Source organism: Cyanistes caeruleus, chromosome Z (assembly GCF_971803275.1).
Source record: "Cyanistes caeruleus chromosome Z, bCyaCae1.hap1.1, whole genome shotgun sequence".
Taxonomy (NCBI): Eukaryota; Metazoa; Chordata; class Aves; order Passeriformes; family Paridae; genus Cyanistes; species Cyanistes caeruleus.
The window spans coordinates 23,777,524-23,790,885 of record NC_141732.1 but is presented as its reverse complement, the minus strand read 5'-3'; the positions used below and the strand labels follow the sequence as shown (position 1 = coordinate 23,790,885).

General features: G+C 37.7%; 1 long non-coding RNA gene across 2 annotated transcripts; it reads left to right on the top strand.

The window, feature by feature from the left end:
- The first annotated feature begins 2,212 nt into the window (after positions 1-2,212).
- LOC111941341 (uncharacterized) lies at positions 2,213-10,228 on the top strand. Of its 2 annotated transcripts, none has more exons than XR_015280944.1 (4): positions 2,213-2,962; positions 5,288-5,386; positions 7,557-7,649; positions 9,571-10,228. It is a non-coding gene; the product is annotated as an uncharacterized LOC111941341 (long non-coding RNA). The 2 variants fall into 2 exon arrangements; XR_015280945.1 differs by lacking the exon at positions 2,213-2,962 and adding an exon at positions 3,761-3,935.
- Positions 10,229-13,362: the final 3,134 nt, after the last annotated feature.

Below are 13,362 nucleotides of genomic sequence, written 5' to 3'. Positions count from 1 at the left end.
TTGCTTGTACAACTGTTCATTTGCTCTAGCACAGTCTAACTACAAACTTTGAACTCTTAATTATAAGACAATAAATGTCAGATGTACTCAAGTATCACCCATCCTCATCAAAACCACTATAATTTATCATTGGCAGATATTAGAAATAAAGTGAATTATTTACTTTTTGTAAAGAATTTTACAAGAACTACTAAGAATTTTGAATATGGAGTATATAATTGTATAAGATTGCTCTGTATAATATAGAAAAATATGGCATAGGGTTAAGTAATACTTCAGTATAAGAATTATCTTCTTAGAAGATATATATATAGATACATATCTATATATAGATATATATAGATTTATAAGATATGTAAGATATATAGATATATCCTATAATCTAAGACATAGATTATATGAGCAAGAATTATCCTTTTCATTAAGATTGCTCTTCATTATTCTGCAACATTATTTGTATGGCCATTTAGAAGATGTAGGCAGCTGTAAACTAAAAACAACCTCACCAAATAATCTAACATTCAATAGAGAAGGTCCTAAAACATATCTCAACCTATAAGCAGAATAAAAACCCCAACAGCTAAGGCTACTTTTGCATGTTCTCAGCTGTTTTCTTATACTATTATTATTGCAGACATAACATAAAGATACAATTATAATCTGGATTATAATCTGCTATGAAATTTGAGCCTAGTATTTCTATTTGGTTTTACCTTGATACTATACTCTTAGAATCAAAAGGAAGAAAGAGCTTGGTGGAAGACACTAATTACCCAAGCAATCCATCAGAAAAAAAACCAAAAACAAAAAAAAAAAAAACACAAAAAAAAAAACAAAAACAAAAAAAAACCCCAAAAAACTACAACATTCTATGATGCTGTATTTTGAGAAAATTTCTGAAAATGTCTTCTTTGCGCTTCTTAATAACTTTCTACATTTTTCTAAGAAATGTAGAAAATCAACAGACTAGACTATAAGCTAGGAAAAAACCCCTCAACATTTATGGTTGATTTTGTTCCTGCTGGGAGATGAGCAGGTGCCTGTGATCCTGTGACCTTCTAATTGTACTGTGTGTATAAATAAATTTTGAAAATTCACATGATTTTTCTGGGTGATCACAGCTGTGATACTGACAAAGAAAAAGATGAAGACAAATAAAGCCATGCACATAATTCGCAATATCTTATTTATTCATGTGTGCTTGAGGAGGCTCTCATGAGCTAACTGAAAAAGATGCACATGCATATGTTTTCTGGGGCACCCTTTTTTCTCATTCTTGCATGTAACTTTTTGCCTGCAAGTAATTTCATTGATTTCAACAACAGCGACTTTCAGTTTTAAAAACTGTAACTGGCTTGGATTCATGCATGTAAGGAAAAAAAAATTATATGGTGCTTCATATAACCTTACCAGTGTATTTCAAGGAAGACAAAAAAAACCAACAAAACACTTCTGCTAGGAAAAGGGTGTTTTTGAACATTTCTGTATTGGTTTTCCTAATCTGTGGGGAAATTATCATTTGTGGGGAGAACACTAACTTATTCCTAACTTGAAATGTGTATACAGTGAGAAATGACCCCTCACTTTAAAAATTAAATTTTAAGTTATGTATTTATTTAAATTAATTATTATTTAATTAAATTAAATAATTACTATTTTAATTATCAAACCTCAAAAATACAAAAAAAGACTCAATAAGGACAAAGAACAGCACTAGGGGTATTTGTGACCAGCAGCCACGTATTCGCTCACAAAATGGCTGCTCCACCTTCTATACCCCTGATGTTGCATCAGGAAACCCTGGCCCCGCACAGAGCCTGTCAGTCAGCTTCTTCCTCACTGTTCATTGGTGAAAGCTGATCTCTGGCAACTTGATTGGAGGTCAGGTGTTGCCATGCCACGCCCCCTAGCAGCAGGCCTTTCCCTGACAGCCAAGCCTGTCCGATGACAACATACAGAGAGCACGGGAAAAGGGGACTATGGGGGGAACAGAGGATGTCCAAACAACAAACAATAACATCAATAAAACTTCTCTTAACATACATGTTATAAGTATTTATAGTATTATGATTGTAATTGTTAGTCTGTTGGTATGTTCTTGTTCTCCCCTATTAACTGTATTGGTTTTGACCCCAGTTGTCAATTATGTAAACCCCTCCCCTTTTTCCTGAACCTTCCCTGCCCGTCACCCCGGCCTGCCATAATCCCCCTATCCATCATTGTAAACCCGACCCTTTCTTCCAGAACCTTCCATGCTCCTCACCCCTAGTTCGGTTCACGATTGGTTCCCTAGTTGCCCTCCCGCCCATGACATGTCCCTATTGGTCACCAGTAGTGTAACCGCCTCCCCTCACTCCTCCTCCCCTGATCCCTCATTGGACCCTGAGTTGTACCCTCCCCTGGGGATCAAGCGCTATATAACCTTGTGCACAGCTGTGTTGGGGGCTCTCCTTCCTCATCGGGTTGTGAGTTGCAGGGAGTCAGGCTAGCCTGTGTTCCTACTCCTGCTGGTATTTTTGCCATCGAGTAAAGGTTTGGCTACTTCTTTTAACATCCAGAAGAGTCCAGACCCTTGTTTGTTTTTGACAATACACAAAATATTCATCTCTTAATTGTGAGAGCAAATCATCGTATTACCCATACATCATATTACATCATGTTACATATATACTAAGGGACACAGAATCACAGATTGAGCTGAGTTGGAAGGGACCCACAAGGATCATCAAGTCTGACTCCTGGCCCTGCACAGGACACCCCAAGAGTCACAGCATGTGCCCAAGATCGTTGCCAAAACACTTCCTGAGCTCTGTCAGGCTGGTGCTGTGACACTTCCTGGGGAGCCTGTTCAGTGTTCAGACACCCTCTGGGTGAAGAACCTTCCCCTGATATCCAGCTTAAACCTCCTCTGACAACTTCAGGACATTCCTTCACATCCTGTCATTGTCACCCCAGAGCAGAGGTCAGTGCCTGCCCCTCCTCTTCCCCTCCCAAGGAAGCTGTCACTGCAGTGAGGTCTCCCCTCAGCCTCCTCCAGGCTGAACAGACCAAGTGACCTCAGCCACTCCTCACACGGCTTCCCCCCAAGGCCCTTCACCATCCTCATGGCCCTCCTTTGGACACTCCCGAACACCTCAATGCCTTTTTTGTGTTGTGGCACCCAGACCTGCCCCCAGCACTGGAGGTGAGGCTGCCCCAGCTCAGAGCAGAGCAGGACAATCCCCTCCCTTGCCCGGCTGTGATGCTGGGCCTGATGCACCCCAGGACACCGGGGCCCTCCTGCCTGACAGGGCACTGCTGGCTCAGGGTCAGCTTGTCATTGGCCAAATTAAATTTGGATCAAAGGATCCAAAGTTACTTATTGTAAGTTTTCAATCCCCATAACAAGGGACTCACAGAAAAAAGAAATTTTAAAATCAGTATTACTGTAATAGTGGTGCAAAACAGAATAATCTGTTTTTTACAGCCCTGAACATCTGGAATTCATGTGTTTACTCCTTGGCCAGTAGGAGAGCGTACATGTTATTGTATCCAGTTGGTTATATGTCAGCTTTTTTTCTCTTATGAAATTGACTACTCCTCACACAAAAAAACCCCAAAAAAACAGAGCAAAACAAAACAAAACCAAGTATTAAGTCCAAATTACATAATTAAAATTGAGTATCTTCTTTGGAAAACAACAATCCTGATTTAAAGATTTCAAGCACTTCTGAATTTACTCTCTGCTTCTCTGTTCCTTCTTGTCTTTTTCATTTCTCCTCATTCTACCAAGGCTGTTAAATAGACCCCACCCAAAATTTGTATCCTCGAACAGATACACACTCCATCACAGAGGAGCACTGTAAAACTATAATCATCTATGAAGACACAATGTGTACCATTAGGTGTAAGCTGCTGTTCTGCAGACTTTCTTTTCATTGCTGAGATTGCCAGGGGTAAGGAGAAATCTTTCACAGCTATTTCAACCATTAGCTGAGAGCTATGTTCTTGTTCCTGTTTCTCCTAAAAATAATTGCTGTAATTTTTTCATTGTCCCAAAATAAGTGTTCCACAGAAACAGGAGGATGAAAATTGTTCATGTAAGCAGAATATACAACTAAAGAAGCATATTAATGTTACACAGAAGAAGAAACATTCACATAATTTCCAGAAACTAAAAATGCTAATCAGTTTTAGTAATAGCCTCAAGCAAATCGGCTTTTAGGGGAAATAAAAAAGTATACTATTAGTTTTGTTATAATTAAATGCTATTTCTAATGATATCTGTGGTAGTTGGAGGCATACATCTACCATTGTAAGTATTATTTGAAAATAGTAAGGAATATATAAAGCATAAAGTATGTTTTGCAAAACTGTTGTAGAAAATGAGGTTGATTCTTTTATAGGCTTAGAGTCTTCTAGAAAGTAATTTGGGTAGAACATATGGTGTTAGTCTTCATTCACTTTCTCTGCTGTGATTTCAAAGAGTAGAATTATCTCTGATTAATAGTTGTATAAAAGCTGGCTGTTACTGGGTATGCAATTCTCAGTGCTGCAGATGCAAGTGACTGAAGTTGAAACCAAGCCTGGGCGAAGGAAATGCTGCAGTCGATGCAATGGAGGATGTCAAGGGAGATACAATCACTCTGAGTAGTTTTTACACTGTTTTTATATACCTGTTGGCTCCAGAGAGCTATTAACACTGTGTACTAAACTCTGCACAGGCTAGTGGAACCTGCTGAGACTACTGGGGTTGGGTCAGATTTCTGTGGTAAGAACATGACATTTTTTTTAATGGTAGAATGTGATCTTATGTCAGGGACCAGCCTGTGGTGGGTTGATGCTGGCTGCCTGCCAGACAACCACCCAAACTGCTCTATCACTATCCTCCACAATGGGACAGGGGGAGAGAAAATATAGCAAAAGGTTAATTACTTGAGATAAGCACCTGGGGAGATCCAAATATCTTCATGGACAAAACAGACTTGAATTAGAGATAGTAATTGTTTTATTACCAAAAAATAGCAGGATAATAAGAAGTGATGTTAAATATTAAGAACACTTTCCCCCCACACCCTCTCAACATCCTAGCTCTACTTCCTCCCCTCTAGTTGTGCAGGGAGACAGGGAATGCAGATGGTGGTCAATTTGTTGTTCCTACCGCTGTTCTGGGAGAGGAATCCTTCCCCTGCTCCATTGTGGTGTCCCTCCTGTGGGAGGCAGTTCTCCATAAGCTTCACCAACATGAGTCAATCCTACGGGCAACAGTTCTCCAAGAACTGCTTCAATTTGTGTCCCTTTTCCACAGGGTGCAGTCCTGCAGGAAACAAGCTGCTCCAGTGTGGGTTCTCCATGGGGTCATGAGTCCTACCAGGAAGCCTGCACCAGTGTGGGTTTCTCTCCACAGGTATGAAGGTCCGACCTGGACCCTGCTCCAGCACAGGATCCTCATGGGTCCAAAGTTTCTTTCAGGCACCTGCTCTGTTGCAGGGCTCCTCCCCATGCTGCAGGTAGATCTCTTCATCCCTGTTACCTCCTCCGGCGTGCAGGGGCATAGCTGCCTCTCCATGGGCGGGGGAATCTCAGCTCCAGTGCCTCTCCTTCTCTACTGACCTTGGTTTCTGCAGAGTTGTTCTTCTCATATGTTCACACCCTGATCTTTTCTGCCTGCAATTACATCTTCATAATGACCTCTTTTTTCTTCTTAAATAGTTACCACAGAGGCTTTATTATAATTCCTGATTGGCACAGCCTTGGCCAGTAGTGGGCCTGCCCCAGAGCTGGCTGGTATTGGCTCTCTCACAGGGGAAGCCTCTGGCAGCTTCTCACAGAAGGCACTCCTGTAGGCCCCCTGCTACCCAAACTTGGCCACGCAAACCCAATAAAGAGATGAACATTGGCTGAATATGGGACAGACACTGAAGTAGTTAATAAAACCAAAAAAATATTAAGGAAGAAAAGAAAGCTTGTTTCTTCCTTTGTCATTATCCATATCACAGCCATGTTATCTATTTCTTGATTCCCTAATTAAAAACTCTACATCAATAATTTCAAAAGTCAGTCCTGCAGAATATGTGATCTCTAACATATACTGAAAGTAGGGACTGTGCTACAGGTATCCGTTCTCCTGCACCAAACATGGAAACAAAGGAGACTTTTTTCTGACATCTGTATGAGTATATTTGATCAACATGTCAAACATATCAAAAATACCAAACACATCAACTTCATGGGAAAATTCAATATCCGACTAAAAGGAAGATAGATCAGCAACAGGTCAGGTATTTCTTTATATCCTTCAGCTGAAGAAAGAATTGAAATAACACATTTTTTTAATGAACACCAAGATTTTAAATTAATAATTCTCTTTAATAAAGACAAACAACCATCAGCTGTATGCTACATTCACTTGATGGCATCTTGTTGAACATGTGACACTTCAGCAGCCTAAGCTAAATGACTCAAGAGCATGAATACAAGACAGAGTTGACATACTGTCTTTGAGCTATTAGTATGAAGACAAAAGCTTTTCTGATGAGCAACTGAATCCTGTCAAATAACTTAAACTAAGGCCTTCAGCAGCGGAAGAAAGGTCAATATTGCTAAGAACCCTGTGACTAACGTTGTAAAAAATCGTCTGGAATCTTGCCGTTTATAGTGAACACTGTAAAATCTGTAAAGTTCCCCTTTTAAACAAATGAAAAAAGCAAACAATGCCACAAACAACCCCCTTCCCACAGCAATTAAAACCAAAAGGAGATTAGCTCAATAATGACATTTCTAAAGAAAAATCACTTCTTAGTACTCATACTATTTTCTTAACAGAACAACAACTTATGGGATATCCATGTCCATGTTTGATGAAGCTAGCTAGGTCAGTGTTCTCACCAGTTCCTATCCCATTGCCTTTAGCAAAGAAATGAGCAAACAAACAAACAAAATTAGAACTTAATATCATTTTGTCCTCCAGTTATGCTACTCTCAGATAAAGCAAGGAGCTTGATCTGGATACATTTTTTATAATGTGGAAATTGCTTTAACTTAATGGGCTTTAAACCCTCAAGTATCTTTCTAGATAATTGTGAGGTGTTGTATGTTAATCACTTTACCTTGAGGCTGAAACAGTCACTGATTATTGGCTTTAGTAACCTCGTTTTTAAAGAGGTAGGGAGTCATTATGAGCAGTGGAAAAACACTGAAGTGATAGATATGCCTCCACCAGGTAAAGTTTAAGGAGAAACATATGGTGGGAAGCTACCAAAAAACTTTGTTGCCTTAGTGATATATCAGATGATAGCTGTTTGTACAAAGGCCTGACAAAATGAACTACCAGATACATCATGTCTTTTGGCTGATTAGCAGGCAGAGTTTGGAAAGAGAAAAGCAGACAACTAAATAAAACATCTACATCATGGCAGTAGTATCTAGTTTGCTATAAGGGTGTGAAACATTGCCACACTGATGTATATATAAAGCTTTTAAATGGGTTTCATCTGTGCCATCTGTGTGCCATATTGTGCATGATATAGCAAATACCGTTTATAACAATGAAATTTTGGAACATACTGCTCTTTCAGGAAGTAAAGAAACAATCATCACAGAACAGCTGTGCTAGGCCAACCACACAGCTAGAATGGAAGACACCAAAATCCCACTGCAGACGCTAAGTGGTGAGCCATAGGAATGTATGATGTAGATAGGCAGGGATTCACAGGAATACAAGCTTGAGCAATATGAGTTTCTAGACAGTGATTAATGTTTACTGTCAACACAGAGGTAACACCAATACACAATAGTCAGAATGCGAGTCTTGGTTTAAGATCAATTCACTCAGTGCAAGAAAAATACAGTTTCCAAAACTGCAATGAGGTTTGTGGGAAGATGAGGTAGAGGTAGAACAGACTTCTCTTAAATTCCCCCATAAAGCTTCGCATCAAAACACTATAATTTTCTTCTTTTTGGCAAGACACTACTTCTCAAGACTAAGTAAATGCTAGTTTACTGGGTTTTAATATCTTATTTCATGTGGTGTCAAAAACATCTGAAAGGATGTATCTCATTCTTACCAAGTTCTAAGTGAACTAAAGTCTCTAAACACATAGCTTGTTTTGGGTCCTTAAAGGTCTTATTTTCCATATGGTGCAAGTACTCCAGAGGTAGCCACAGGCCTTTTAAAAATAAAGGATTTAACAGGCCTTGCAGACTTTTAGAGAGCAAGAGCAATTATCAATTACTGTTTTTCATTTTACTCTTAAAAGACAGAAAATGTTTTAATAAAGTCTTTACAAATTACAGGAAGTATACCGTCTCAAAAGCAAGGTATCATTAAGCACAGCCCTTTATGAACTTTATGTTTTGCTTGAGCTCATTAGAAAGCAGGTTGTCATAGCAGCTGAAGTCTTTGATCATGTTTTTCTTTTAACAAATTGTGAGCTCCACAGCTTTTTCCTTGTTATACTCTTCTATGAAAAGCCAGATCACTGCACATTTATAAATCAGTTATGTTTAAGTTTATACAGAATATTATTGATGTTAAAAAGAGGCTGAAACTGTTAACATGAACTGCTTGCATGAATAAAAAATATCATGGTATCATGGAAAAGAAAAAGGTTTCTGATGTGAAATCAGCCTGGTATCATAAAGCATCAAGCAATATTATATGTTCTTTGAAGAGAAGGCCATGGCATCTAAGAAGACACTATGTTCCTGGCTGACCCAGTCCATTGTAATAAAAAACACCTGGGCAGAGAGACTGTCCTCTTCCAGGGCTTGCAAAACAGATACGCGTATCTGAGGCGTATGCCTCAAATCCAGAAGCCTCTGATAAGTGGGACACATTCCTTATCTAGAACTGAACAAGTCCACAAATCTGAATGTTTACAAATGTAGAGGAGAAGATTTTTGTTCCAAATAAAGGCCTGGATTCTAGTTTTACACCTGGATATTATTCTTAAGAAAACTCAGGGAAAGATATTTTTGTGCATAAATTGGAATTTTCTAAATAACAACTCTGGGGAGTTGACACCCTTTTAACAGAAGCAGATATATTCTACAAATCATCACATACAGAAAAGTTATTCACTTTCATGTGAATATATTGAAACAAAGGTAAAAATTTGATCTTTCAGAGCACCCATAATAATACTACAATAGCTAGAGACTCCAGAGTATTAAAGATTCAAGCCTTCAAAATGGTTCATATCTTTCAGAATAGTTCATGATTTTCACTTTGCAACTTACTGTCTTAGACAGAATACCAAGCAAAGGAAAATGCTGTTATCAATTCTCTGAACCAGCTAAATTACTTTTAATGGCAGAAATGTATCTAGCAAAGATTGGTACAGTGCTGATGAGGTTATTACTGTATAAGGCAGAACATGCTGTTTTCAAAAGCCTTTTGTAAGCCCCTTGATAATGGAATATAACATCCAAATAACTACTATTGAAGCATGAGTTAATGATTCAAATGCAAAAGTTTTAGCATAAACTTGGAAATTACAGTAGAAGTTTTAAATTCAGTTGTTTATCAAAATTTTCTGAAGCAGCCAGATGTCTTATCTTACACAAATTTTGATCTCTTCTCTCTTATAGGAAGAGTACCTAAATAGCCTCAGGAATACTAGCTAGAATATCCAGTCCATTCAAGAAAACTATTTGTCTGCTGCATTTTATTTTAGTCTTCAAAGAGGAAAACTGCACTGAGCCAAAACTGGAAAGATGGTTTACCTGTATTCAGACACTAAAGGAGCCCATGCTTTTCTTACCTATGTATACTTAGGAGAGTCATTCCTTTGCTTGTTTGCTACAGTTTTTACTTATTACTACAAGAGATTGTACTGAGACAGCATGTTTTAAGCCTCCCAGCGTTTCCATAGGTATTACCTCAGAGGAAGACATAAAGGGAAGATGACAGACCATCTGTTGGTCCACGTTTCTTCTAAGCTAGTACTACTCTTAGTGAACAATGTTTTGTCAAACAGCCAAAACATGAACAGTGTTTTGCTTTCCATCACTGCAGCTTTTTTTGCAAGATACAGGTATCACAAGAGCAGGCCTATATCTTGTCAGCTTTTTGTCTTCCTCTCAAGTGGTGTGAATTTTCTCACCAGTAGCTGCAGGTGAAGCAGTGTTACCTATTTCATCCCGAACAGGTCCAATTTCCTGAACTGAAAACTGTGGGAATTTGGGGCATAAGTGATGAAATTCAGAAACTCACTACTCCGTAATGTTGTAACATAGAAATAATAAATATTATTATAAAAATAAGTAAATATTATTGCCAAAAAGCTATTATTTGTTGGCTTCCAGGGTTAATAACACTCTGTGCATATAAAGCATCCACACTACAAAGAATTTTCAGTAGGTGTTCTCTGAAAAACAGTTTATCAGTGGCTGGTTTCTGCAGATGATTTTCCTGCCAGAATCCTGAATCCTGCTATCCTTCAACTATCCTGCTCTTCTGCCCTGTCACGTTAGACTTTGGTGGATTTAAAGCTCAATCCAATGTCCCTCATCACCAGCTGGACAAGTGGCATCATGCTGTGGCTGACTTTGAATTAAGTGTGTGATGGCAAGTTTTTGTTAATGTGCTAGCCAGCAGAACAAATGGAAGCAATAGCTGCCGAGCTCAGGCTGCAGCTTGTCTCTCTCCATGGCAGTCGTTTGGATACATTTTCTCTACTTATTCCACAGTTTTATGTGATCTCTCTGTTTTATTTGATGTAAATTAAGGAATATGCTTGCAAGTTAGTTGCAGGATCCAAAGAATAAGCAAGTGGGCAAGTAGTGCAAGTATTTCTGTTTTACTACCTCAGGAAATCAGAATATTTTTCTTTTACCTTGGCTACCATTTTTTCAACATGAACTATTTCATAAAGTACTTCTCATACCTGCTCAGTATTATTGTATCACTGTATTCCAAAGACTACGGAGGAGAAAAATCTTGAGCACAGGAGCCTGTAGGGTTTAAACCTTCATGACACTGTTAGTCCACAGGTCCCATTCAATTGCTACAAATTCAGGACATATAACTCAGTACATCTGTCTGATTGTTCTATTTTCCTGAAACTATTATAGACCTATAATCATATTTAGAGAAAAATACTGTCTTTTTAAGTATGATTCCTAATGATTTGCAGTATGATGTTGTCATTTTAGTAGATGACAAATGTAAAACTTTTCTCCATCAGACTAGTGCAGAATACTTCCATGGTAAGAAACAACAAAAATGGAGTGCAGGTTCTTGTGCACTAAGAAGGAGTATCTGGCTGAAGATCATATTCTTCCTTCACAGTAGCTCTGTTGACATTTGTAACTTTGCACACATCCAAATCCCATTGCATTTTAAAACATCAGTGGATATTTGAGAACAAATGTAGCCTGAAGCTAGCTCCAGGGTCCCACTGTTTTCAGGCTCCATTCATTATAGGACTGTCAGCCAAGCATCAAATCTTCAGATCTAAAATTTATTAGAACAATACTAAGAGATTTGTTGCAAACATCATTTTAGGTGATGGTTTTCATAAAAGACACATTTTGCTTTGCACAGATCATCTTTATTTTTGTCTGGCTTTCTAAATGCTGCCGGCCCACCTTACCTCTCTCTCCGCTCCTGCAGATGCATGTTTTTCACACCATGCCCAGTAACACTGGGCTACATAGTGGAAAAAGTGCAGCTGTATCATCAGACTGTATCTATTAAATTGATACTTGCATCTTTCACTTTTGACACGGATGTATCTATTCAAAAAAGTCCAAACAAAATTGAAAGAATTTAACATGGATAAACCATACATGAGAAAACAAATAAAGACTGAAAATCTGTCTGCTTTTCAAAATGGCATGAAATCTCCTAATATTTTCAAGAGGGCTGTTTGCACCCAAATGATGTAGAAGTAAAAAAATAGAGCAACTAATGTTTATTTTTTATGATTGTGCACTGCTTTGCAGAAATCAGTAGTACTATTGCAGCAATATCTTGAACCTCTCATTTTACGTAGACATTTGCTCAGAATAAAGAAAAAAAAACAAACCCTGACTTTACGTGTGAGCAGCATATGTGAAAGTTTGATTCTTTACTTGTTTTATTTAGAAACATGGATAGAAGAGAGAACTTGTACAGTATGTTTTTATGGATTAGATAGACTAAATTTGAAATGGAATACAAATTGGGAGTTTGAAATAATGTCAGTTGCAGCATCACATAGAATTTACATCATAGTATCATTTTATTTTTCTTTACATAGGAAAAAAACATACAAAATGTAGTATTTTTTTTTCTGTTAGAAGTCTTGGTAACAAGGGCAAATAGAACTGAAAATCAGAATTTGGACAAAAAAGGTGAAGTTTTATTTTCAATACTATATTCATTTATCTAGCGACTCTTTCTCACAATCTTCCCAAGACTTACTAAAGCACTTCAATTATATCCAGCTAATTAGTACCCCATGAATGGCATTTAATGAGTTAATGTATGGCTTTTTAAAAATTGGGGAATTAATTCTCTCCATTCAAATCCTGGGAATTCCCTCAGTTGTGCCGTATCAAAAGAACTTGTTTTATCCAGCATTGCTGTAAAGCACAGGTCAAGCACAATCCACTATATAGATGGCAGTACTTGTAAGCTAAAGCTCAGATATTTCTGAACTGAAGGTAGTGGAAGTTTCAGGTTAAAAGACATAAATTTACATATTATCCAGAAATCTAAGATTTATAAAAATTTTTGAGCTTCATAAAATTCTACAAGTTTCTTAGAAATCTGTTTTCTGGAACAAGATCTAGCTTTGAAGTTAGTTTTTCTTTTAGCTCTGCTTTTAGCAACAGGTTGCACTGGAGACCTCAGGAGGTTCTTCCAATCTAAATTATTGCATAATTTTGTGATGGAATGGTAGAAAGTTACTTCATGTGGATTGTGGTGGCATGGAACTTAGGAAGGATATATTGTAGAAAAAGAAGCTTACGTTTGGCTAGATGATTACATTTTAATATTTTTAGTGCCTGTAGGAGTACTTAATATATTAGAAAACAAACAAATAAACAAACAAAACTTGAAAAACGTGTGAGTTTAAGGAAGTGTAATGTGCTGTATGCAAGAAGGAACATAATCTCCAATTTACTGTCTCTTGTCTGAAAAGACCAAAATAATTCTTTGATTATCTAAAGCAAAGGCATAATAAATAAGGAACCCAAAATGAAGGGTGTATGGCATAAAGGAACTTCTAATGTTTTGTAAAAAAGAGACAATAACAGGAATCAGGTAAAGTTATTTCTTCAAGGCATTCTTCAGCTTTAGGAGAGGCTTTCTAATTGTCAAGATTTTAAACACTGTGGACTATAAAAATCAAAGACCCTAAAATTCTGTATCAGTCTACATATTATTTGATA